Source organism: Notechis scutatus, chromosome Z (genome assembly GCF_049901735.1).
Source record: "Notechis scutatus isolate UNSWTSFEM ecotype Mainland chromosome Z, rNotScu1.2, whole genome shotgun sequence".
Taxonomy (NCBI): Eukaryota; Metazoa; Chordata; class Lepidosauria; order Squamata; family Elapidae; genus Notechis; species Notechis scutatus.
Window position 1 is genome coordinate 131,458,324 of NC_142025.1, and position 26,606 is coordinate 131,484,929.

The 26,606-nt window shown below is 40.8% G+C and overlaps 1 long non-coding RNA gene across 1 annotated transcript in view; it reads left to right on the forward strand.

Moving 5' to 3' along the window:
• The first annotated feature begins 14,780 nt into the window (after positions 1 to 14,780).
• The window catches only part of LOC148129296 (uncharacterized), a 189,073-nt gene continuing 177,247 nt past the window's right edge, over positions 14,781 to 26,606 (forward strand). Inside the window, exon 1 of the long non-coding RNA XR_015745946.1 lies at positions 14,781 to 14,841. This is a non-coding gene — a long non-coding RNA (uncharacterized LOC148129296). The remainder of the gene's footprint in view (positions 14,842 to 26,606) is intronic.

The following is a 26,606-nucleotide window of genomic DNA, read 5'->3' on the forward strand; positions in this document are numbered from 1 at the left end:
TGTTTCATTGGGGGTCTTTTATAACAGATAGTGCCATGACTCAGATAAGATGGTTGCTGGAAGAGACCTGCTGTCCCTGACCACTCTTGGTTTGGACCCTCAGGTCACCAGCCCACTCTTATACGAACACCTACAGCAGGCATTCTCAAACTACAGCCCACGGGTCATATCCAGCCAGCCGAAGCCATTAATCTGGCCCACGTGGGACTATGAGGCTGCCCCCCCCACATTGCCCCACCCACCTGCCAACCCCCACCCTTCAGCCAAGTGCAGGACTTCCCTTTGCGAGTCCCATGGGCTAGAACTGGAAGGTAAGGCCAACGTTTTTACTGGCAAAGTGCTTCTGGGGACGGGGGAGGCCAAAAAAGGGGTGGGTGGAGGCCCTGGGAGGCATCCGCATGCCCTGCTTTTGGCCACCAGAGTGCTTCTAGGGATGGGAGAGCCATAAAAGGGGTGGGTGGAAGCCCAGGGAAGCATCCGCATGCCCTGTTTTTGGCTGGCAGAGTGCTTCTAGGGACAGGAGAGGCCAAAAACGGGCTGCATCTTTTGCTAGCCAAGGAAAGAACTCGAAGATTTGCCAGGGACTTCAGTCCACTGTCACTCCGCTGTGTGTGTGGAGAAATGAAGGGTCCCAACGGGAGAGGCTGCGCCTGCCGCATAATTACACATTGCTTCCAAGAGTTGTGCTTAGTTCCAGGTACCTGTGTGCTTTCTGTTAAGTGGGTGCAGATGAGGAAGGAGCAGGACTCAGGAATGCAAGAAACTCTTTATTTCCAAACCGGATTCAGAAGCAAGCAAACGCTTCAGCCACTGACCACTGTCCAACACTTCAGCCACTGACAGGAACTCATTCTTCCCACCAGAGACTGAACCAAAAAGTGGAGTCTTACATCAGACTCCACTTTGCATATAACGTGGGCTCATGTAAATGTGGTGTCATGCATATCTAACACCCCTCCCTTCTTAGTTCAGGACGATCAATCACCGCATATGCAGCAGACGTAGTCCTTCAGGTAGGCAGGGCTTCTGTGGGTGCAACTGGGCCTGCGCGGTTCAGTTGTTCCTGAGGCGGCGGCCTGGACAGGTCCACCGCTGCTCCAGACTCTGCCCTTGGAAATGCTTCGAAAGTTTCCAGGGGTGTGGCAGTTTCTGTTGAGCTCGAGGCCTCAGAAGTACTATGCTGGACTCCTCCCCCCACAGCTAAGTCTGAAACAGATAAGCTGTTTCATTCGGGGTTTTTCTTGCTAATCTGTGTCTTTGTGGGGTTTGTAATTTCCGGGGTGTCGTTGTTGCAGGAGGTGTGTTGTGTTGCTCGGCTTCGACTGGGAGCTGAATTATGTGGCCCCGCAGTTGGTCTATGTGCCTGTTCCTTGTTCTTCCCCCTTCTACCTCCAGTCTGTATGATCTGGGTCCGGTACTTTCAATTATTTTTGCCGGGACCCAAGTTTCCCCTCCCGTGTAGTTGTGTGCGTACACTGTGTCTCCCAGTGTGAATGTTCTGCACTTTCCTGTGGAGTCAAGAGGGGTGTCGTTTTCATAGTTTGGATGGATTCTGTCCAGGGTGGACCTCAATTTTCTGTTCATGAGCATTTCTGCTGGGCTTCTGTTTGTTGCTGCGCTTGGTGTTATGTGTTGGGTTAGCAACCATTTGTTGATTTTTTCTTGCCAATCGCCGGGGCCTAATTTTTTTAGAAGTGCTTTGGTCATTTGGACCATTCTCTCTGCTTGCCCGTTTGCCGCCGGATGAGCCAGTGCCGAAAGGGCATGTCAGATTCCCAGATGGGCGAGGAAACTTTCAAATTGCTGTGCTGTGAATTGCGGTCCATTGTCCGAAACCAGCACATCGGGTAGCCCGTGGGTGGTGAATATTTTCCGCAGGACTCTGATCGTTGCCTCAGTTGTTGTGGATTTCATGATCACCACTTCCAACCCTTTAGAGTAGGCGTCAACCATGATTAAGAACATTTGTCCCTGGCAGGGTCCTGCAAAGTCTATGTGTATGCGACCGCATGGTGCTGCAGGCTTTTCCCACTTGAGGGGGGGTGCTGAGGGAGGGGCTGGTCGGGATTCCTGACATGGTGAGCATGTGGCGACCCAGGTCTCAATGTCTCTGTCTATCCCTGGCCACCAGATGTAACTCCTCGCTAGTGCCTTCATTTTTACTATCCCGGGGTGCCCTTCATGCAGTAATTCCAGAATTCTTTCCCTTAATGGTTGCGGTACCACCACCCTGTCACCCCATAGCAAACACCCCCTTAATGCTGACAGCTCTAGCTGTCTGTCTTTGAAAGGTTTGAATTCCTTCCCTTCTGTCTTGTTCAGCCAACCCTGCCATACCCAGTTCAAAACCCGCGCCAACGTTTTGTCCTTTGCGGTGATTCTCACGATGTCCGCTTCCGTCAACAAGCCCGGTTCAAAACATTCTACAAGGAATATGGCAGTCGTGGGGGCAAGGTCTTCCACTAGGTCTGGCAGGGGGCACCTGCTGAATGCATCGGCGTGTAGGATGTCCTTTCCTGGTCTGTGTAGGAGGCTATAGTTATATGCTGCCAGGACAACTGTCCATCTTTGCATTCTCAGCGATAAAATGTTGGGTGTGGGTTTGTCTCCCGAGAGGATGCCGAGCAGCGATTTGTGGTCTGTGACCAACTCGAAGTGTCTGCCATATAGGTATTCGTGAAAACGTTTTATTCCGGCTACGGCGGTTAGGGCTTCTTTGTCTATTTGGCCGTAGTTTCTCTCAGTTTTCAACAACATTTTAGAATAATATGCTATGGGGGCTTCCTTCCCATTTGGTAGTCTATGGCTGAGCACTGCCCTGATGCCATATGGAGACACGTCGCAGGTTAACCGTAGCAGCAGGGTCTCGCTATATTGCATTAATACAGTGTCAGATGTTAAAATGTTTTTTATTTTGGAGAGCGTGGAATCCTTGGGGAATCCCCACATCCAGGATCTATTCTTATCCAAAAGTCTATGGAGTGGCTCTGCTAAGGTCACCTTCTGTGGTAAGAATATGTTATAGAAGTTTAATAAGCCCAAGAATGCTTGGAGTTCACTTTTATTCTGTGGGGTGGGGGCTTCCTTATGTGCTTTCAGCTTGCTGTTCATGGGTCGGATACCTGACCCATCGATTTGGAAGTCCAAGAATTCTACACTTGGCACAGCAATGTGGCATTTGTCCCTTTTTAACTTGAGCCCCACTTCTTGGAATCTTTCTAATACTGTTCAGACCCTTTCCATTAGTTGGGGCTTGTCTTTGGCTGAGACTATTACATCATCGAAGTAAGGAACTACTCCTGGCAGACCTTGTAGCAGCCTTTCCATTATACTTTGGAAAAGGCTAGGGGCTATGCTAACCCCAAAATGCAGCCGGTTGCACTTGAATGCGCCCTTGTGGGTTACAATCGTTTGGACTTCGGCAGTGGCTGTGTCCACAGGCAATTGTTGACATGCCTGTGCTAGGTCCGACTTAGCAAAAATCTTTCCCTGGCCCAACGAATGTAGTAGGTGTTGGACTACTGGTACCGGATATGCGCTCTGTTGTAGCGCGAGGTTCAGGGTACTCTTGTAGTCTACACAGATTCTGACTGACCCATCGGGCTTTACAGGGGTCACTATAGGGGTCTCCCACTTTGTGTGGTCTACCGGCTCAAGGATGCTTGTTTAACTTCTCTTCAACCTTGGGTCGCAGAGCAAAAGGGACTCTCCAGGACTTCAGTCTGACAGGGGTTATGTTGGGGTCTAGGTTAAAACTTATTGGGGTCCCCTTACACTTGCCCAGTTTGCTGCTGAAAATGTCCCAGAATTCCCTCTCCAAAACATCTAGATCGTCTCCGGCGCTTGCTCTGGTCACCGCTGTCGCGTGGATGCCGGTGAGGCTGATTTGCAGCAGCGCGAACCACTCTCTCCCTAGGAGGCTGGGCAGATCTCGGTCTACAATGGTCAGTGGTAGGGGTCCCTGAAAATCTCTGTATTCCATGTGGCAGATTTTCTTTCCCAGGACCGGTATTTTGTAGCCTTGGTAGTCCTTTAATATTATTCGTTGTGGCTGGAGCTCACTTTGGCGGATGATGGGGTTGATTTTCTGGAGGGCCGTCCAAGATATCATTGATATATAAGAACCTGAGTCCACTTCCATTAACCATAAGGTTCCATCAATCCTCACCTTGGTGAGAAATTTGTTAGATTCAACAGTGTTTGTGTGTCCCACGTGGGTGTGAGTGTAGCCTCTGATTGTATGGTGGGTTTCTTCTTCCCAGTCGCCATCTTGTTTTTTGAATTTCGCGCCAAATGTCTTCCGACCCTTGTATTGTCTGGTTGGGGAGTATGTTCTGCAGCTCGGTTTGTCCACTGGATGGCTGGCTCTGCAGGCTTCCGTGATGTCGCCCTTCCGCTCACAACGTCTGCAGATCACCTCCTTAAAATGGCAGGCAAATTGAGGATGATTCCCTCTGCAGCTTCCGCAAGGCTTGATTCCCTTAGCGGTTTCGGGTTTGTTGGTTTTTACCTGGTGGACATCTTCCTTTTCACTGTCGCTGCTTTCAGAGCTGGATGGGTTACATGGTGTTCCCCTCGCGGCCTGGGTGGTGTGGATCTTGATGGTGCTCTTGACTCAGGCTGCAGAAGAGTCGGAGGCTTCCACAGGTTTCATTTCTTCCAGAGCCTCCTTGAACGAGACATCCTCTCTTGCGAACAGACTCTTGTGCAGGGTCAAATCCTTAATGCCGAGGACTAGCTGATCCCGGATCATTTCTTCGGCATTTGAGAATTTGCAGTTCTTTGAAAGTTTCCTCAGTGCAGCCATGAAATCACTTATGCTCTCCCCCTCTTTTTGGCTCTGGAGATAGAAGTCGTTCCGGTTTGCCAAGTATGATGGGGTAGGGTCGAAATGTCCTTTCAATGCTTGTTGCACTTCATCCCAGGAGACATTCTGTAAGTTATCTGCAACGAGGGCTTCGGTTAACTCATAGAGTTCAGAATCGCAATAGGTCAAGAAGTAAGCCTTCTTCTTCGCGTTGGGTTCTGCCTGCATTCTGTTCACTACCAGATTTAGGTTAAATTTTCCCATGTATGAGGACCACTTCTCTTTGGATGGCTCAAATGGGATTGATAGGAGTCGATGGGCCATGTTGTTTTGCTGTTGGTCTGAACGGTCAAGTTCACGAATCAGCTGGAAAATGGCCGCGATGCCCCATGAGGTCCTTTGTCTTCCTCAGAATCCCACCTTCGTCACCAGTGTTAAGTGGGCGCGGATGAGGAAGGAGCAGGACTCAGGAATGCAAGAAACTCTTTATTTCCAAACCGGATTCAGAAGCAAGCAAACGCGCCCAGCGCCGGCTTTTTATAGCGAGCGCTGTCCAACACTTCAGCCACTGACAGGAACTCATTCTTCCCGCCAGCAGCTGAATCAATAAGTGGAGTCTTACATCAGACTCCACTTTGCATGTAACGTGGGCTCATGTAAATGTGGCGTCATGCATATTTAACACTTTCCATTCATCCTGGGTGAAGCAGAGCAGAAGTAAAGAGGGGTGAGAGGCCCGAGAGCATGATTGTTGCTGCTATTTTTGCATTTATTGCTGTGCCGACTGTATAGACCCGCGGCTCCGGAGCTGCATGCAGCTCTTTGGGCCGTCTGCTGCTGCTCCCTGTCCCATCACTGGGTGGCCCCGCCCCTCACCTGGCCTGAGAAAGGCGACGGAGGGGAATGGAGAAGCATCCGGGGCCGATTCTACGGCGCCTCACTCTTGCTGCTTGTTGGTGCTGGGCATGCCTCGCAACCGATGCCAGCCTCGTTAACACGAGGACTGGCGTGGTGGGAATGGGATCCAGGAAGAGGGGATGTCGGAAAGGAGGTCGGGCCCACAGCACCCAGCCGCGGATTTAAGAAGTTCAGGGTAGCGGGAAAAGGGGGCTGGCCCCGCCGAACCTCGCACGTCCACCCCAAGGGTCAGGCTTGGAGAAAGCCAGAGCTCCCTCGCCAAAGACGCTCGCCCATCGGCCAGTCTCTCTCTCTCTCTCTCTCTCTCTCTCTCTGGATGGAGGGAGTGATGGAGGGATAGATGGATGGAGGGATGGATAGAAGGATGGATTTGGGGATGCAGGGATGGATGCAGGGATGGATGGATAGATGGAGAGAGGGATGGAGGGAGGGAGGGATAGATAGAGGAAGGGAGGGATAGATAGATGGAGGGATAGATGGAGGGATAGATGAGACAGAGAGAGAGAGAGAGACAGAGAGAAAGAGAGAGCAGAGAGAGAGACACAGAGAGAGATATCCGTTTTCCACAGAAAACTGGGAGCCACAAAACCTGTGTAGGCATAGCTGGGGGGGGGGGTCATGTGACTGGGTGGGAGTGACGTCAAGTTGGCCACACCCACCCAGGTTTTGTGGCTCCTGGTGTTTTCTTTTCTGTGGGAAACCGGTCCATATGGCTCTTTGAGTGTTTAAGGTTGCAGACCCCTGGTATAGACTGTGCTGAATTTAGCGGTCCTTGTGATGACCATGAGGAAATTGTGTGTTTTAATATGCTTTATGATTACCCGGCATTTTTCTCTTTGTCTTTTGATGATGGTTACGCCTCTATGTAGTTGATAGTCCCTGAGGACATGAGTTGTTTTTGATCGGTTGGATGGGTTGCTTTTTGTGATTATCCTCATCGAAAACAACATCCAGCTGGTTGAAGGCCTGCTGTGTGCTGCTGTTATTTTATGTCTACTTTCGAATCCTTCTTTGCTGCATTAATTGTTTTTCGTCTTTATACTGAATTTACCCTTTTAATGTTTATATACTGGATATTTTGCTCATCTCAAGTCCCCTATTCTTTGGTGCTCCTAACACAGAGCATTCCTTCCTTTCCTTATACCATCCTTATTTTACATTGTTCTTCTAACCTCCTTTATTGGGTATTTCTTTATTTTTTATTTTTTATTGATTTTTTAAAAACAAACATAAACAGACAAAACATAAAAAATCAACCTTTCTTCCATGAATATACAAGCAGTGTGTCGGTTGGTTTATAAATTTTTTGTGCATCCATTTCATAGTCATCAATTACAGTTACACTGTATAATAACTCATATTCTCAATCAGAGATTAACTACCCTAGTATCATTATTATTCAATCATTTGACAATAATTTTGTTCATTCATATTTTGCGAGATAACTATAATTTACTTAGTATCATTTTATAACAATTAATATAATCTTCTCAAATCTATCGTAAATTTTTTTTTATAGATATAGTAAAAAAGAAAAACAAGAGTACATCTTTATATATTTATTATTTTCTAAGATTCTACATATTTCATTATTGTATTTTATTATCTAACCATTGATAAAAAAGGTCCCAAATTTTATAGAATTGTTTATCCTCTTGCTTTCTAATTTCAAATGTCAATCTACTCATTTCAGCACATTCCAATATTTTCTTAATGATTTCCTCCTGCGATGGTATTTTCTCATTTTTCCAGTTTTTAGCAAATACAATCCTAGCCGCAGTTAGTACATTTACAATCAGGTATTTCAAATCTTTGCTATATGTATCAGGTAAAATTCCCAATAAAAATATCTCTGGTTTCAAATCTATATGTTTTTTTGTCATTTTTTCCAACCACATGTGGATTCTAGTCCAGTATTTTCTAGCATCCGCACAAGTCCACCACATATGGTAATATGAGCCAGGTATCTGATGACATTTCCAACATTTTTCGGATTTGTTCTTGAACATTCTTGCTATTCTTGTCGGGGGAAAATGCCACCTGTAAAACATCTTATACAAATTTTCTTTATGTGCTGTTGACATTGTCATTTTATAATTTTGAGACCACAATTTTTGCCATTTCTCTAAATCAATCCCATATCCAAAATTCTTCCCCCAAGCAATCATAGTTTCTTTAACTTGTTCTTCTTCTAGTTTAGTTTCTAATAAATATCCATACAATTTTTTAATCACCTTTTCATCAGTACCTGTCAAAATCTTATCAAAGTCAGTCAATTTGTCATAGAATCCTTCTGTTTTAAGATCTTTATCATACCTTGAATGTATTTGCGCATATGAAAACTAATTCATCTTTATACCTTGTTCCTCTAGATTTTGCATCAATTTAAGTTCACCCTTTTCATTCAATATTTCCCCATATCTAACTGTTTGTTCCTTCTTATATATTATAGGATAAGAAAATGCTTCTATAGTCGATAACCAGACTGGAATTTTCAAATAGCATTGTCTTTTAGTCTTCTCCCAATTTAACTACAAAGACTCCCGTATATGGTGTCTTCTAAAATATCCCTGTGTTTTAGTTCCCTTGTACCATAAAAAAGCATGCCACCCCAACAACAAATCATGTCTTTCTAATGTCAACAATCTAGTATTTCTTAATGTTATCCATTCCTTGACCCACATCAGATTTGTAGCTTGGTAATACAACTCCCAATTAGGCAAACCAAATCCTCCTCTAATTCTAGCGTCTTGCAAAAGTTTTAATTTTATTCTCGCTTTCTTACCTTGCCATATATATTTCAGCACAATTTTGTTTAAATCTTCAAAATAGTCTTTTCCAAGCCTAATTGGAATTGTTTGAAACAAATATAAAATTCTGGGTAATATATTCATCTTGATTGTTGAAATTCTCCCTATTAATGACAGTTGTAGATTTTCCCATTTCGCCAAGTCAAGAGCTATCTGCTGCTTAAGTTTAATATAATTGTTCTCTTTTAATGTACTACATCTTGCTGTAAGATGTATTCCCAAATACTTAATCTTATTTGTGACTTGAATTTTCAATAGATCTGCCAATTCTTCCTTTTGTCTTGATAACATATTCTTTGTCAAAATCTTTGTCTTATCTTTATTAATTTTCAAACCAGCCACCTTGCCATATGCCTCTATCTTTTCCAGCAATTTTGGTGCTGTTTCTAAAGAGTCTTCTAAGATAAAAACCAAATCGTCCGCAAAGGCTTGCAATTTAAATTCTTCCTTTTTGATTTTCATTCCTCTTATACTCTTTTCGTCTCTAATATTTCTATTTAACACTTCCAAAGTTAACACAAATAGCAAAGGTGATAGTGGGCACCCTAGTCTTGTTACTTTTTTTATATTAATGGAGTCTGTCAATTCTCCCTCTATCATCACCTTTGCCGTTTGCTTGTAGTATATGGCTTCTATTGCTTGAATAAATTTTCTGGCAAACCCCATCTGTTCCAACAATAACAACATGAATCGCCAATTCACATTATCAAATGCCTTTTGTGCATCCAGAAATATCAAAGCCATTTGCTTTTCAGGGTGTGCTTCATAGTATTCCAAAGTATCCAAAATTACTCTCATATTATCTTTGATTTGTCTCTTTGGCAGAAATCCATTTTGATCAGAATGAATAAAGTTATTTAGGTATTTTTTAAGTCTTTCTGCCAATATTGAAGCAAAAATTTTATAATCTGCATTTAGTAGGGAAATAGGACTATAGTTCTTAATCTGCAATGGATCAGTCTCTTCTTTTGGAATGAGTGTGATGTAGGCTTCTGACCATGATTGGGGTATCTTCTTCTTTAACATAACTTCATTCATAACTTCTAGCAATGGAAGGTTCAATGCTTCTTGTAGTGTTTTATAAAATTCTGCCGGAAGTCCATCTGGGCCTGGTGCTTTTCCATTATTTTGCTTCTTAAGTGCTTCAGTTAACTCCATCATTGTTATATTGCTTTCTAGCATTTTTTCAGTCTCTTTAGGTATCTTGGGTAAGTTAGCATTCTGTAAATACTGCTTAACTCTTTCCTCATCCATATTCTCTTGCTTATATAATTTCCCGTAGAAATCTTGGATAATTTCCTTCTTTTCTTTGTTGCCATGGCAGACTACATGGCAATCTATATGAATGTATAACTATTGTCATATTTGTATGTAAAAGTGATGACCTGGAAATATGTTGTCCACTAAAAAGAGCTTTTTGTTTTTATGTGAAAAATTGAATAAAATTTGTTTTTGTTTTTTTAAATCTCTGGTTTAAAGTCTATGTGTTGTTTTATGATTTTTTCCAACCATGTGTGGATTTTAATCCAATGTCTTTTTGCATCCAAGCATGTCCACCACATATGGTGATATGAACCAGGTATCTGACAACATTTCCAACATTTGTCCGATTTGTTCTTAAACATTCTTGCAATTCTCGACGGGGGTAGGTGCCACCTGTAAAACATCTTGTTAGGGATACAACACCCTAGCAGAACGTGCAACGGCAGTCTAGCAGACAGAGTGTGTGTGTGAGATAAAGCGTTGTTGTAGTTTTACAATCAGTAAGACAGATACACTGTGCAATTAAATAGTTTTTATTCTAGCAAGAGTTATAGCATAGTCAAAGCAGTCCATATGTCATACACTAAGTTCAGTCAGTCCGGGGGTTATTCAGTTTGCAAAGTCCAGAGTTGAAAAAGAGTTCATTAAACTTACAATCAATCAGTCCAGTGATATGTCTCTTTTGCAGTCAGAGATATGAAGAAAAATCAAACTTCTTTTCTTCTCTCAGCAAACACACGCAGTAATCGCCATCAATCCTTCTCTGTCAGCATTCCAGTAAAAGCCGGCAAACAGTGAGCTCTCTTGCTCCCTCTTATGGCGATTTACAACCGCACCCAAATACTTGGCTTACAGTTTAAAGTGACACACACATTTAAACTAACAAACATATATTATATTTAGCCAAACTAAGTTAGGTAACCAATGTTATCCCTAACATTCTCCCCTTTTGGGTAACATCATAATATATATCTTTATTTACAATTTCAACCCATATTTTTCACAATTCTCCTTGTGCCTTACTGCACCTTGGGCTTTTGTAAATCCATCTGCAATATTTTCTTCAGTTATGCAGTACTCCAATCTTATCAGACTTTTTTTCACAGATTGTCTAACATTCAAATATCTAAGGTCAGTGTGCTTAGATCTAGTCTTTACAGCAATATTTGTAGCCAACCGTATGGCTGCTTGGTTGTCCTCATACACAACAATGGCATTCTTAACAGTTACTCCCATATCTAATAATAACTGTTTATACAGAATTATATCAGTACATAGTAATGATAAACATGAAAATTCTGTCTCCATTGTGGACATACTAATATGTTGCTGTCTAATAGATCTCCAACCAATCAGTGTTTTACCTAATAGTATAGCCATACCAGAAGTTGATTTTCTTGTTTTTATATCTGTTGCAAAACTTGCATCAGCATATGCACTCAAAATCAAATCATCTTTTGGCTCTAAATACAATGCATAATTCATTGTCTTCTTAAGATACCTTAATATACGCTTTAGCGCTTGCCAGTGACGTTCATTTGGTTCAGCACTAAATCTTGCCAGTTGATTAACTCCATATGCAATATCTGGCCTTGACCAATTACTTATATATGATAAGCTTCCTATTAATGACTGATAAATAGTCTTATCAAATTTTGAACTCTGAGCATCAGTACGACAAAATTCCTGACTCATTGGAGTCTTTGCCGGTTTACACAGTTCCATTTTATACATTTTGAGTAATTGGTATATTTTATCTACTTGTGATATCTTAAATCCACTATTGGTTTTGTCTATTGTCAATCCTAAATACTGTCTGATTTCTCCTAAATGCTTTAATTTTATTCTCTTACTTAATAATGATATAATCTCACTAGCTTCATTATTAGTCTTAGTTATTAAAGCAATATCATCTGTAAACAACAACAATAATAATATCTTTCCATTTGTCTCTCTCTTAAATAAACATGGATCAGCTAAACCTGCCTTAAATCCAATATTGTTTAGCTCTTTTACAATATATTGGTTGTATTCATAACCAGATTGTTTCATCCATAGAGACTCTTATTTAGTTTCCAATAGTCATTATTATTTTTACCATCCTTAATACCTACTGGTTTTCTTAAATATATAGTGTGCTGCAATGGTGCATGCAGATAGGCAGTTTCCACATCTAAATGGTTAACTATATAATTCTTCTTAGCTGCCCACACTAACGCTGCTCTTAAAGTTGTAGCCTTTAAATTTGGTGCAAATACCTCATCATAATCACATGCCGTTTGATTATATCCTTGAGCTACCAACCTAGCCTTATGGGTAACAGTCCCATTTTTACCAGTTTTTAACTTAAATATCCATTTGCAACCAATGGACTTTTCACCTGGAGGTAATTTGGTTTCTTCATAAACCTTCATTTCCTTTAATGAATTTAACTCCTTTTCTATTGCCTTTTGCCAATTCTCCTGATCCTTTGCAGGATACATCCTAAGTTCATCTATACAAGTAGGAACTTTACTCACTTGGCAAACTATACTGGCTTGATACCTATCAGGTGGTCTAGTTACACGTGTAGAACGTCTAGGTATTACAGGGCTTACAGGTGGACTTACATATTCTACCTGCTCCTGATTATCTACTTCTTCCTGTTCTGGTATTTCTTTCTGCTCTGGTCCTATATGCTCTTCCTTTACTTCCTCTTTAATTGCTCTCTTCTTATTACTGGTTTTCTCTGGCCTTTTGTAGGATTCTTTAATTACTTCTTTACTTGAATCTTGTTCCAGTTTCTCCCATCCTACATGTTCCAGGAATTGTGCACTAGCGCTACAGTAAACTCTAGATGTACCTTGTTCCCAGAATCTGTATGATCTATGGTTAGATTCATATCCTACAAAAATCAATCTTTTTGCCCTATGTTGCCCTTTCGTTCTCAGTTGTGTAGGGATATGCACCCATGCTAGTGCTCCAAATGTGTGCAAGTAGCTTAGGTCAGGTTTTCTGCCATGCCACCGTGTGAATGGTAATTCACCAGTTGTAGAATTAACCACATTATTCAGTATATGATTCCCACACATTATTTCTTCTCCCCACAAATTATCAGGTAATCCTGAATCTGAGATCATCGTACGAGCCATTGCCTGTAACGTTTGGCCTCGTCTCTCTATAAAGGCATTATGTTGTGGCCTATATGGTGCAGACATCTTATGTTCTACACCTACCAACTTCAGCTTATCTTGGAATTTATTGTTTGTAAATTCCGTACCGTTATCAGTAATAAGTGTAACTAACTTCCTTTTAGTTTTCCTTTCAGCGAATTTAAGCCAATTAAAGAAATTTTGATAAGTTTCAGTTTTACTTTTCATTAGATAACAGAAACCATATCTAGAATAATGGTCCATTATACTAAGAATATATCGAGCACCTCCCACACTTGGTTTTTTAGGACCTATGATATCAGCAAATACTACCTCTAAAGGCTCCTTGGTTTTAAATCCATTTACTCTATTTGCTGATATCACCTTGCTTTTCTCTTCACTACATACATTGCATTGCAAATACTTGCTGCAAGGTTTCAGTTTTATACCCTTAGATTGTTCTACTGTTTGTTTAAGCATTTTAAAATTTATATGCCCCAAACGTCTGTGTAACAGATGTATGCACTCATTGTGAGGTTTAACATTATCATAAACTGTGTTAGCCACCTCTAAATTATCATTTAACACATACAATTCACCTCTTAAAGTTGCAGTCACTTTCTTATCATCTTTTTCAATTATGCAATTGTCTCCCCTAAAGGTAATTACATAACCTAGTTTAACCAAAATTCTCACCGAAAACAAATTAAACTTAAGTTGTGGTACATATAACATTTTTACATTTTCTCTTATGCAATTGCAATATGCTATACCTTCACCTTTAGCCTTAAGTTTCCATCCATTAGCTAATGATATTTTCTGTGAACTTGTGGACATCTTAACAAATTTTTTCTTATCGTTTGTTATGCAGTGAGATGCTCCACTATCTATCACCCATAAATTACTATTCACAGTTTCGTTGCTATACATGGCTAACTCTATGCTTTCTTTATTCTTTTGATGCTTTTTAGCATTCTGGCTGGCTCTTTGGCTTTTTGCTTTCTTGCAGAATCTAGCCAAATGTCCTTTTGCTCCACAATTAAAACATTTTCTAATTGTATACGCTGACGGAGATATTTTCTCTTCTTCACATTGTGATGGTTCACTTCTGAGTTGATCCCTTTCATGCCATCTCCTGGCTTCTTCAATTAATCTGCCAGTAATGTCAGTTAAAGATAAACTATCTTTTGGCAATACTTCAAGCGAAGTTACGTAATCATCGTAGCTCTGGTCTAATGAAGACAAAATGATATAAACTTGGTGTAGTTCAGTGAAGATAAGTTCCTTTTCATGCAGTTCTTGAAAAATTCTCTTCATTGAGTTTATATGATTTAGCATGTCTCCATCCTTCTGAAGATGTGTTCTGAATAGTTTCCGTGTAAGATTTCTATGAGCTCCTACACTGTCCCGAACATAAATCTTCCTTAGGTTCTCCCAACATTTCGCAGCTGTCTCTTCCCCACGTATATGGACAAGCTGTTGGTCAGAGAGAGTCAGTCCTATTATGCAGAGAGTTTGCTCATTCTTCACTTGATATTCCTTTATCTTCTGGGCATCTTCCTCATCCTCCGGATCCCATGCATCTACTTCTGGTGGGTTTTGTATTAAATCCCACAAACCTTCTCTTCGTAGAAGTAGGCTACATTTCATGGACCATGAAACATAGTTTGTTCCATCCAGCTTGGATATGAGAGACAAACTTTGTAGATTGACTCCTGCCATCATTAACTGGATATAAAACTATATTAATAAAAAACACAGCTTTCTGTTTTACAATATTGTGTTGCTACACAAACTCTCACTCACAAGCCTGTTATACTGGTTAGACTGACTGTGCACCTGGGCCCATAACCAGTGTTAGGGATACAACACCCTAGCAGAACGTGCAACGGCAGTCTAGCAGACAGAGAGTGTGTGTGAGATAAAGCGTTGTTGTAGTTTTACAATCAGTAAGACAGATACACTGTGCAATTAAATAGTTTTTATTCCAGCAAGAGTTATAGCATAGTCAAAGCAGTCCATATGTCATACACTAAGTTCAGACAGTCCGAGGGTTATTCAGTTTTGCAAAGTCCAGTGTAGAAAATAGGTCGTTCAACTCACAAACAATCAGTCCAGTGATGAATCTCTTTTGCAGTTAGAGATATGAAGCAAAATCAAACCTTCTTTTCTTCTCTCAGCAAGCACACGCAGTAATCACCATCAATCCTTCTCTGTCAGCATTCCAGTAAAAGCCGGCAAACAGTGAGCTCTCTTGCTCCCTCTTATGGCGATTTACAACCGCACCCAAATACTTGGCTTACAGTTTAAAGTGACACACACATTTAAACTAACAAACATATATTATATTTAGCCAAACTAAGTTAGGTAACCAATGTTGTCCCTAACACATCTTATACAAATTTTCTTTATATGCAGTTGACATTGTCATTTTATAATTTTGAGACCACAATTTTTGCCATTTCTCAAAATTTCCCCCCCCCCAAGCAATCATCGTTTTTTTTTTAATAAATTTTTTTATTGATTTTAATGACAAACAAAAACACAAAAAACATAAAACATAACATAAAAAACATCAGCATTCTTCATATATTTACAGACAGTGTATCGGTTGGTTTACCACTCCTTTTTGTGCATCCATTTCATAGTCATCATAATAATTATGCTGCATAATAACTCATATTATCGATCAACAATTATATATCCTAATATCATTATTAAACAATCATTTGACTATAATTTTACTAATTCATACTTAAGCGAGATAACTGTAATTTAGTTACTTTATTTTATAACAAATCATAAAATCATACCAAGTCTATCTTAATAAAATATTCTAAAAGTGTTATCAAGACCAAGAAAAAATGTATATTCGTTATTTCCTAAATTTCTAACTATTCTATTATTATATTGTATTATCTAACCATTGATAAAAAAGATCCCAAACTTCATAAAATTGTTTATCTTCTTGTTCTCTAATTTCAAATGTCAATCTACTCATTTCAGCACATTCCAATATTTTCGTAATAATTTCTTCCTCTAATGGTATTTTCTCACTCTTCCAATTTTTAGCAAATACAATCCTAGCCGCTGTTAATACATTTACAATCAAATACTTTAAGTTTTTATTATATGTATCAGGTAAGATTCCCAATAAAAAAATCTCTGGCTTCAAATCTATATGTTTCTTTGTCATTTTTTCCAACCATATGCGAATTCTAGTCCAGTATTTCCTGGCCTCCTCACAAGTCCACCACATATGGTAATATGAACCAGGAATCTGATGACATTTCCAGCACTTTTCAGATTTGTTCTTGAACATTCTTGCTATTCTTGTCGGGGGAGCAATCATCGTTTCTTTAACTTGTTCTTCCTCTAATTTAAATTCTAATAAATGTCCATAGAGTTTTTTAATTACCTTTTCATCAGTACCCATCAGAATTTTATCTAAATCAGTCAACTGTTTTGAAATCTTTATCAAATCTAGATTGTATTTGCAAATATGAAAACCAATTCATTTTTACACCTTGTTCTTCCAACGTTTGCATAGATTTAAGTTCACCCTTTTTTTTGTCCCTTTTCTTATATCTATGGATTCTGTTAATTCTCCATTTATCATAACCTTTGCAGTTTGTTTATGATATATCGTTTCAATGGCTTGGATAAATTTTTTACCAAAGCCCATTCGTATCAATTCCAGTAAGATGTATCGCCAACTCACATTGTCAAAGGCTTTTTGTGCATCTAGAAACATCAAGGCCATTTGCTTTTCAGGATGTGCCTCATAGTATTCCAAAGTGTCCAGAATTATTCTCACATTGTCTTTGATTTGTCTCTTTGGCAGAAATCCATTTTGATCAGCATGGTTAAAGTTATTTAAATATCTTTTCAATCTTTCTGCCAAGATTGAAGCAAAGATTTTATAATCTGAATTTAGTAGGGATATAGGTCTATAATTTTTAACTTGCTGCGGGTCTGTGTCCTCCTTCGGTATAAGTGTAATATATGTTTCTGACCATGTTTTGGGTATTCTCTTCTTTGACATAACTTCGTTCATGACTTCTAATAGGTGAAGATTCAATATTTCCCCAAAAGTCTTATAAAATTCCGCTGGCAATCCATCTGGACCTGGTGCTTTTCCAACATTCTGTTTTTTAAAGCTTCTGTTAATTCCATCATTGTTATGTTCCCTTCTAGCATTGTTTCAATATCTTTGGGTATCTGGGGTAGATTCGCTTTCTGTAAATATTGCTTAACTTTTTCTTCTTGAATATTCTCTTGATAATACAATTTTCCATAGTAATCTTGTATAATTTTTTTCTTCTCCTCATTTCCATAGCAAACATGTCCTTCATTTATCAATTGACTAATCCTTCTTGTTTCTCTTTCCTTTCTCAATTTGTAAGCTAACCATCTGCCTGGTTTGTTTGCATCTTCAAAGTAATTTTGTTTAGCATTTTTAATTTTTTTGTGCTAATTCCTCTTTTTCAATTAGTCCCATTTTATGTTTAGTTATATCCATTTTAATTTTAATGTCTTTTTTTTGCGGGGACTTCTGTAATTCTTTTTCCAGTCTTTTATAATCATCTTCCAATGTTTTGAAACTCTTTTTCTGTTTTCTGTTTCTTTTCCTTTTATAGTCTATTATCAGGCCTCTTGTACAGGCCTTCATCATGTCCCAGAGATTCTGTAAAGATGTATCCTCTTTTCTATTTTCTTTTAAAAAGAAGACCAATTCTTTCTCAATTTTCTGTTTAAAGTCTTTTTCCTTTAATATCATATTATTTAAAGTCTATCTAGATCTCCTCTTTTGTCCTTTCCAAATGACTGTCATTGGGTTGTGGTCTGCCCAAGTGCTTGTTTCTATTTCATTTTCTCATATGTTGGCAAGTAATTCTGCTGACATCCGTATCATGTCTATTCTAGACCATGATGCATGTCTGTTTGAGTAAAAAGTATATTGCTTGTTTTCCACATTTCTCTCTCTCCATGAATCTTTTAAGTTTACTTCTTCTATCATTCGAAAGAAAGATTTTGGTAGTATCTTTCTAGTTTTCTTTGTTGATTTCTGTGTTTTATAGTCCAGCCGATCATTAATTATTCCACTGAAATCTCCCATCATACAAATATTAGCATAGTCCAGTTCAATTATTTTCATATGTAATTTAATGTAAAATTCTTCTTGGTTGTCATTTGGAGCATAAATTGCAATTAAAAGTGTTTTAACATTATTGTCCATTATTTCCACCATCAAAATCCTTCCATCGTCATCTGTGTAAATTAGTTCTGCCAAGATTGTATCTCTAATATATAAGACCACACCTCTTTTTTTACACTGTGTCAATGACGTGAATAATTTCCCTCATTTTTTTTCTTTCAATATATATACGTGTTGTTTTTTAATATGTACTTCTTGCAGGCAAATTATGTCAAATTTTAATTTCTCTAATTTATGGAATACTTTTTTTCTTTTAGTAGCCAAATTGAGTCCATTTATGTTAATTGTAATCAATTTTCTTTCATCCATATTAGGCATTGTAGGAGGGTTTTGTTGCTCTAGTAGATCTTAGTTCTCGTTGCTCTCTGGGTACACCACCTACTGTACCTTCTTCTTTTTCTTTTTCAATTACTGCTATACAGTCCTCTTGAAATTCAATTAACGACTCTTCTTTTCTTGTGTCTTCCTCCTTTCCTCTAAGATATTCTAAATAGAATAGCTCAGCTTTTTCAACCATTTCAATTCTGTGTCTTTGTTCCTGCCAGGTGAACATGAGACCTTCTGGTATCAGCCATCTGTAGTTTACTCCTCTTTTAAGTAACTCTTTAGTCAAAAATAAATATTCTCTTCTCATCTCTCTTACTCTTCTTGGTACCTGTTTCAGCACCACAATTTCTTTGCCTTTGTACTTTAATGTTTTCTACCTGCAGTATCTGTGTTTTAATAATCTTCTTCGTAAATCTGATGTGAACTTCTCTTGGTAACCTATTTCTCATTGCATATCTTGTATAGACACAGAACACTTCATCCACCTCATCCATCATCTTCTCTTTGGTTATCTCTAGCGCTTCTGCCAGTATTTCTGTCATTATTTCAGCAAGGTTTTCACCTTTTCCTTCTACATTTTGAAATCTCAGATAAAATTCTGATCTATCGATTTCACAACCTAATGGTCCACTCCTGCCCTTTTCAACATTGCTCAATCGAGTATCAATATCTCCAATTTTCTTATCCCTTTGTATATCTTCTTCAATTTTCTTAAATCTGTCCTCATATTTCATCATCATCTGTTGAATGTTCTCTACTTTCTCATCTGTCTTTTCAGTTCTTTGCTCAATATTCTCAGCTCTTTGCTCAATATTCTCTATTCTCTTTTCAATCTTCTGGATTCCTTGCATAATCATCTGCAGTGGCACTTCCTTCTCTTTCTCCTATTGTAACATTGTCTGTATTGATCGCTGTCCTCCAGATGGTGAAGAGGAGGCTATTGGTATTGAGGAAGCTGGGGCTGTTATCTTTCTGCTCATCTTGTAATACTTATCTGTAAAAATAAGAAAGAGAGAAAAACAAAGGGAAAAGAAAAAAAAAGAACGAAGGCAGACAACTGCCAGTCCAAAAAATAAAAAGGGAAAAAAAGATCTTCAGGCACTTGTATACTTTAATCCAATTAGTTGCAGTAATATGCAAAAAAAAAAAAAAAAAAAGAGAGAGAGAGAGAAGATATGGAAAAAAGGATAAAAACGATTCTTTTTGAAGAAAAAGAGGTAGGGGGAAGGGAAAAAAAAAGAAATAATAGTCTATGTATTTCTCTTCATAAAAAAAGAGAGCAAAAGAAAAAAATTTACATTCTAGTTCCTGGGTTAAAAAGTTAAATTCCAAATATAAAAATCCAACAAGAGAAGTAAAAAAGAAGGAAAGAAATAACAAACAATTCTAATAGAAAGCAAGCCATTGCCACTAAATATCCAAGGCTCTTTGGTAAATCAACTCAGACTTTCCAGTTCCAGTATTTTCAAGGTCACTTCAATCTTCTTTCTTTCAACTTCAACTCCAGACTCCGGCTATCTATAGTTTCACAGATAAGCACCTGTATAAACAATCTACCATGCTCATCCCACTATCTTTTTCAGTGCAAAGCTCAGAGTCATTGAGTATACATAAACAAGTAAAAGAAAAAAGAAAACAGTATATCTGTTATGGGTGAAATTTGGTTATTATACTTGAGAATATAAAGAGCTGAACTGAAGCCATTTTGTGTCCGCAGTCTGAACTTTTAAAAGCTCAGAACAGTTATGAAATGTGTTTTTGCTAGACAAATATGTTAGATTGCAAAATCTTGTACTTGGCTTACGTTAGAGAGATGTTCTAGGGTGCTTTGACATTATATAGTCACATTAAGAGAAATTAATGACCCTATTATAGCCTTCTGGTATTTGCATAACAGGAAATCTGGAGATAAATCTGAATAAAGAATGTTGATAATTGTCCAATGTCAAGTGGGGGAATTTTTGTGGAAAGACCCACAACTTTCCTATGGGATTCTGTGTATTTTTGATTTGGAAAACAAGATGTGTTATGTAACTGTTTATATAACTATATTTGGATATAAATATGTGGTCTTTTTGGAGAAAGGCGTCTCCTTTTCTTCACACTATGACCAGTATGTGTTAAAGGTTGATTGGTACTGCAGTATCTTAAATAAAAGCCAGTTACGTGTTTCAGCATATCAAGTCTGTTATTTCATTTCATTTCTGCTCTTACTTATAACAAGCCTCTAGATGGCAGTGCTACTTATTTTTCTTCACTTTCACTTCCCCCTCATGTATCCAAAGTCTTTTCTTTCTTTTCTTTCCTCTTTTCTTTAATAAAATAAAAAATAAATCTCAAATCAGAAAGAAGAGTCTTAATCAAAGCAGACTTTCAAGAGAATTGTTAAAAAAATAAAAATAAAAACAGGAAGTTTAAAAAGACCCATCCAGTTTAAAATTAAGAAGCTTTGCCAAGTTCCAAGTTCCAATAAAAAGGGAAAAAAGAAAGAAACTTTCAATTTAACTAGCTTAATCTCGCCTCTTAAGCTCTTTTCTCTTCACTTTTAATTCCTCTTTAAATCTTTCAGGGTGTTCTCTCCAAAAAACAATAAGTAAAAGTTCATCTCACCAAGCTGAAACACTTTCTTCCAATCTCTTCCATTCCGGAGCTGTCCCAGCTTCAGCAGCTTGAATGGCTGCCTCTCTGCTGCCGGCAAAAAGGGCTTTTCCTGGATCAACACTTTACGATGTCCCTGTGATCATCAGGATGTACCCTTGTCGACCACCATCTCAACGTGACGGTTTATGTCCATCAGGACCGCCCAGCAGCAAAGATATCGACGGCGATCTTGGAGGTACAAGATCGCGCATCATACCGCTGCGACGCCAGCTCCACCCTCCCAACTGGGTGACTATGGAACCAATCACCAGGAGCTGAGAAGTTCTATTCCTGCCTCCAGGCACAAAAGTTGGTTGGGTGACTTTGAACTGATCACTAGAAGAAGGGGAGTTCTATGCCTGTCTGAAGCACGAAAGACGGCAGTGTGACTTTGAACCAATCACTAGGAGGTGGGGAGTTCTACTCCTGCCTGAGGCACAAAAGTCGGCTGGGTGACTTTGAACCCATTAGAAGAAGATGGGGAGTTTATTCCTGTCTGAAGGACAAAAGACGGCGGGGTGACTTTGAACCAATCACCAGGAGATGGGGAGTTCTAGTCCTTTCTGAGATACAAAAGCTAGCAGGGTGACTTTGAACAAATTAGAAGAAGATGGGAAGTTCTAGTCCTGTCTGAGGCATAAAAGCCAGTAGGGGGACTTTGAACCAATCACCAGAAGGCGGGAAGCTCTAGTCCTGTCTGGTGCACGAAATCCAGCTGGGTGACTTTGAACCAATCACAAGGGGATGGGGAGTTCTAGTCCTGTTTGAGGCACGAAAGCCGTCTGGTTGACTTTGAACTGATTACCATGTGACCGGGAGTTGTAGTCCTGCCTGAGGCACAAAAGCCAGCAGTGTGATTTTGAACCAATCAATAGGAGAAGGGGAGTTCTACTCCTGTCTGAGGCACAAAAGCCAGCAGGGTGACTTTCAACCAATGACTATGAGAAGGGGAGTTCTATTCCTGTCTGAAGCACGAAACCCGGCCGGGTGACTTTGAATAAATCACCAGGAGATAAGGAGTTCTAGTCCTATCACAGGCATGAAACCTGGCTGGTTGACTTTGAAACAATCACTAGGAGAAGGTGAATTCAAGTCCCGTCTGAGGCACAAAAGCCGGCAGGGTGACTTTGAATCAATAAGAAGTAGATGGGGAATTCTAGTCCTGTCTGAGGCGTGAGAGCCGGTTGCGTGACTTTAAACAGATCACCACGAGACGGAGAGTTCAAGTCCTGCCTGAGGCAAAAGATCAAGCAGTGGGACTTTGAACCAATCACCAGGAGATGCGGAGTTCTAGTCCTGTCTGAAGCATGAAAGCCAGCTGGTTGACTTTGAACCTATGAAAAGGAGATGTTCAGTTCTAGTCCTGTCTGAGGCACGAAAACTGGCTGGGTGTTCTTGAATTGATCACCATGTGACCATGAGTTCTAGTCCTGTCTGAGGCACAAAAGCCGTCTGGGTGACTTTGAGCCGATCACCAGGAGAGCCGGAGTTCTAGTCCTGCCTGAGGCACAAAAGCCAGCCATGTGACTTTGAACTAATCCCTAGGAGAAGTGGAGTTCTACTCCTGTCTGAGGCAGGAAAGCCGGTTGGGTGACTTGAAACAGATCACCATGAGATGGAGAGTTCTAGTCCTGCCTGAAGCACGAAAACCAGCAGGGTGACATTGAACCGATTAGAAAAAGATGGGAAGTTCTAGTCCTGTCTGAGGTGGGAAAGCCGGTTGGGTGACTTTAAAAACATCACCATGAGACGGAGGGTTCTAGTTCTGCCTGGGGCAAAAAAGCCAGCTAGGTGACTTTGAACCAATCACCAAGAGATGGGGACTTCTAGTCCTGTCTGGGGCACGAAATCCAACTCGGTGATTTTGAACCTATCACCAGGAGACCTGGAGTTCTAGTCCTGCCTGAGGCACAAAAGCCGGCTGGGTGACTTTGAACCGATTAGAAGAAGACGGGAACTTCTAGTCCTGTCTGAGGCGTGAAAGCCTGCTGGGTGACTTTAAAAAGATCACCGTAAGACCGAGAGAACTAGTCCTTTCTGAGGCACAAAAGCCAGTAGTGTGACTTTGAACCAATCACCAGGAGGCGGGAAGTTCTAGTCCTGTCTGGGGCCCAAAAACCAGCTGGTTGACTTTGAACTGATCACCATGTGACTGGGAGTTCTAGTCCTGTCTAAGGCACAAAAGCCAACAGTGTGACTTTGAACCAATCAATAGGAGAAGGGGAGATCTACTCCCATCTGAGGTGGGAAACCCGGTTGTGTGACTTTAAACAGATCACCATGAGATGGAGAGTTCAAGTCCTGCCTGAGGCAAAAGATCCAGCAGTGTGACTTTGAACCAATCACTAGGAGACGTGGAGTTCTAGTCATGTCTGGGGCACGAACTCCAGCTGGGTGACTTTAAACCGATCACCAGGAGACCCGGAGTTCTAGTCCTGTCTGAAGCATGAAAGCCAGCTGGTTGACTTTGAACCTATGAAAAGGAGATGTTCAGTTCTAGCCCTGTCTGAGGCACAAAAACTGGCTGGGTGTCCTTGAACCGATCAACAGGAGACAGGGAGTTCTAGTCCTGTCTGGGGCCCAAAAACCAGCTGGTTGACTTTGAACTGATCACCATGTGACCGGGAGTTCTAGTCCTGTCTAAGGCACAAAAGCCAACAGTGTGGCTTTGAACTAATCAATAGGAGATGGAGAGTTCTACTCCTGTCTGAGGTGGGAAACCCGGTTGTGTGACTTTAAACATATCACCACAAGATGGAGAGTTCTAGTCCTGCCTTACGCAAAAAAGCCAGCTAGGTGACTTTGAACCAACCACCAGGAGACGTGGAGTTCTAGTCCTGCCTGAGGCACAAAAGCCAGCTGGGTGACTTTGAACCGATTAGAAGAAGATGGGAAGTTCAAGTCCTGTCTGGGGCACGAAAACCAGCTGGGTGACTTAGAAGCAATCACTAAGAGAAGGGGAGTTCTACTCCTGTTTGAGGAACGAAAGCCAGCAGATTGACGATCAACCAATCAGCAGCACAGTGGGAGTTCCAGTCCTGTCTGAGACACGAAAGCCAGCTGGTTGACTTTGAAACTATCAAAAGGAGATAGTGAGTTCTAGGCCTGTGTGAGGCACGAAAAGTGGCTAGGTGTCCTTGAACCAATAAACAGGAGATGGGGAGTTCTAGTCCTGTCTATGGCACAAAAGTCGTCTGGGTGACTTTGAGCCGATCACCAGGAGACCCGGTGTTCTAGTCCTGCCTGAGGCACGAAAGCCAGCAGGGTGACTTTGAACCAATCCCTAGGAGAAGTTGAGTTCTACTCCTGTCTGAGGTGGGAAAGCTGGTTGGGTGACTTTAAACAGATCACCATGAGACGGAGAGTTCTAGTCCTGCCTGAGGCAAAAAAGCCAGCTAGGTGACTTTGAACCAATCACCAAGAGTCGGGGAGTTCTACTCCTGTCTGAGGCACGAAAGCCAGCAGATTGACTTTCAACCAATCACCAGGAGACTGGGAGTTCTATTCCTGTCTGTAGCACGAAAGCCAGCAGGGTGACTTTGAAGAAATCACCAGGAGATGGTGAGTTCTAGTTCCGCCTGAGGCATAAAAGCCGACTGGGTGACTTTGAACTAATCACTAAGAAAAGGGGAGTTCTACACCTGTCTGCTGCACAAAAGCCGTCTGGGTGACTTTGAACCGATCACCAGGAAACTCAGAGTTCTAGTCCTGCCTGAGGCACGAAAACCGGCTGGGGGTCCTTGAACCAATCAAAGGGTGAAGGGGAGTTCTACCCCTGTGTGAGGCATGAAAGCCAGCAGGGTGACTTTCAAACAATCACCAGGAGACGTGGAGTTCTATTACTTTTTGAGGCATGAAAACCAACTGGATGGCTTTGAACCAATCACCAGGAGAATGGGAGTTCTATTCCTGCTTGAGGCATGAAAGACGGCAGAGTGACATTGAACCAAGCACCAGGAGATGGGGAGTTCTATTCCTGCTTGAGGCATGAAAGAGGGCAGAGTGACATTGAACCAAGCACCAGGAGATGGGGAGTTCTAGTCCAGCATGAGGCACAAAAGCCAGCAGGGTGATATTGAACCGATTAGAAGAAGATGGGAAGTTCTAGTCCTGTCTGAGGCGTGAAAGCCGGCTCGGTGACTTTAAAAAGATCACCATGAGACGGAGAGTTCTAGTCCTGCCTGAGGCAAAAAAGCCAGCTAGGTGACTTTGAACCAATCACCAAGAGACGGGGAATTCTAGTCCTGTCTGGGGCATGAAATCCAGCTGGGTGATTTTGAACTGATCACCAGGAGACCCGGAGTTCTAGTCCTGCCTGAGGCACAAAAGTTGGCTGGGTGACTTTGAACCGATTAGAACAGGGGTCGCCAACATTTTGGACATCAGGGACCACCAAACTCATAATTTGAGATCCCAGGGACCACCATCTGGTTCCGTGGGCGTGGCCTAATGTGTGGGTGTGGTTTGGTGGTCATGTTACTGGCTGGGCATGGCTTGTATGTAAATATTATAAAAATTTATATAAATATTGAATTTTTTTATAAAAAAGAGCAACTTTTACCCAAAATCAGGCAAAGCAGGCAGATTGAGTTGTTCACAGAATCATTCAGCGATCTATCTATCTGCCATCAGCTAGCTCAGTCTCTCAAATTTGCTTGCCGTGAGTCTGCACTGTATTTGCTTGCAAACAAACCTTCAGTGGTGGGATTCCAATATTTTTACTACCAGCTCTGTGGGTGTGGCTTGGTGGGCGTGGCAGGAGAAGGATACTGTAAAATCTCCAGTCAGAGGTGGTATTTGGCGGTTCTCTGAACTACTCAAAATTTCTGCTACCGGTTCTCCAGAACTGGTCAGAACCTGCTGAATACCACCTCTGCTTCAGTCCTAAGGGAGGTTTGGTTGTGCTCAGCCGAAGATCTAAAGACTAGCTAGAAAGCAAGAAATCCAACCATTTCCTGCTTCCTAGCTAATCTAAATCTCCCAGCACAGCAGAACAGATGATGGCCGGAAAAAGGAAAAATAGCAATTTAGCAGGCAAGTTTGCCGGGTAAGGGGTGAGTGGGCGGGGAGGGTTCCCACAGGCCATGTGGGCAGTGCAGCCTTGTGTTTCTGCGCAGCCTGGATTAATTGCTTTGTGGGGGTGCTCTGGTGGTGAGATTTATCTGCGGCCCACCAAAATTTTCTCACAGCCCACCGGTTGGCGACTGCTGCCTTATTGTATATGTCTGGTATGACTCCCAATAAAAGGATCTCTGGTTAAAGTCTATATGTTGTTTTATCATTTTTTCCAACCATGTGTGGATTTTAGTCCAATATTTCTTTGCGTCCGAACATGTCCACTGCATATGGTAATATAAACCAGGTATCTGATGACATTTCCAGCATTTAACCAATTTATTCTTAAACATTCTCGCAAGTCTCGTCGGGGGTAGGTACCACCTGTAAAACATTTTATACAAATTTTCTTTATATGCAGTTGAAATGCAGGTTCC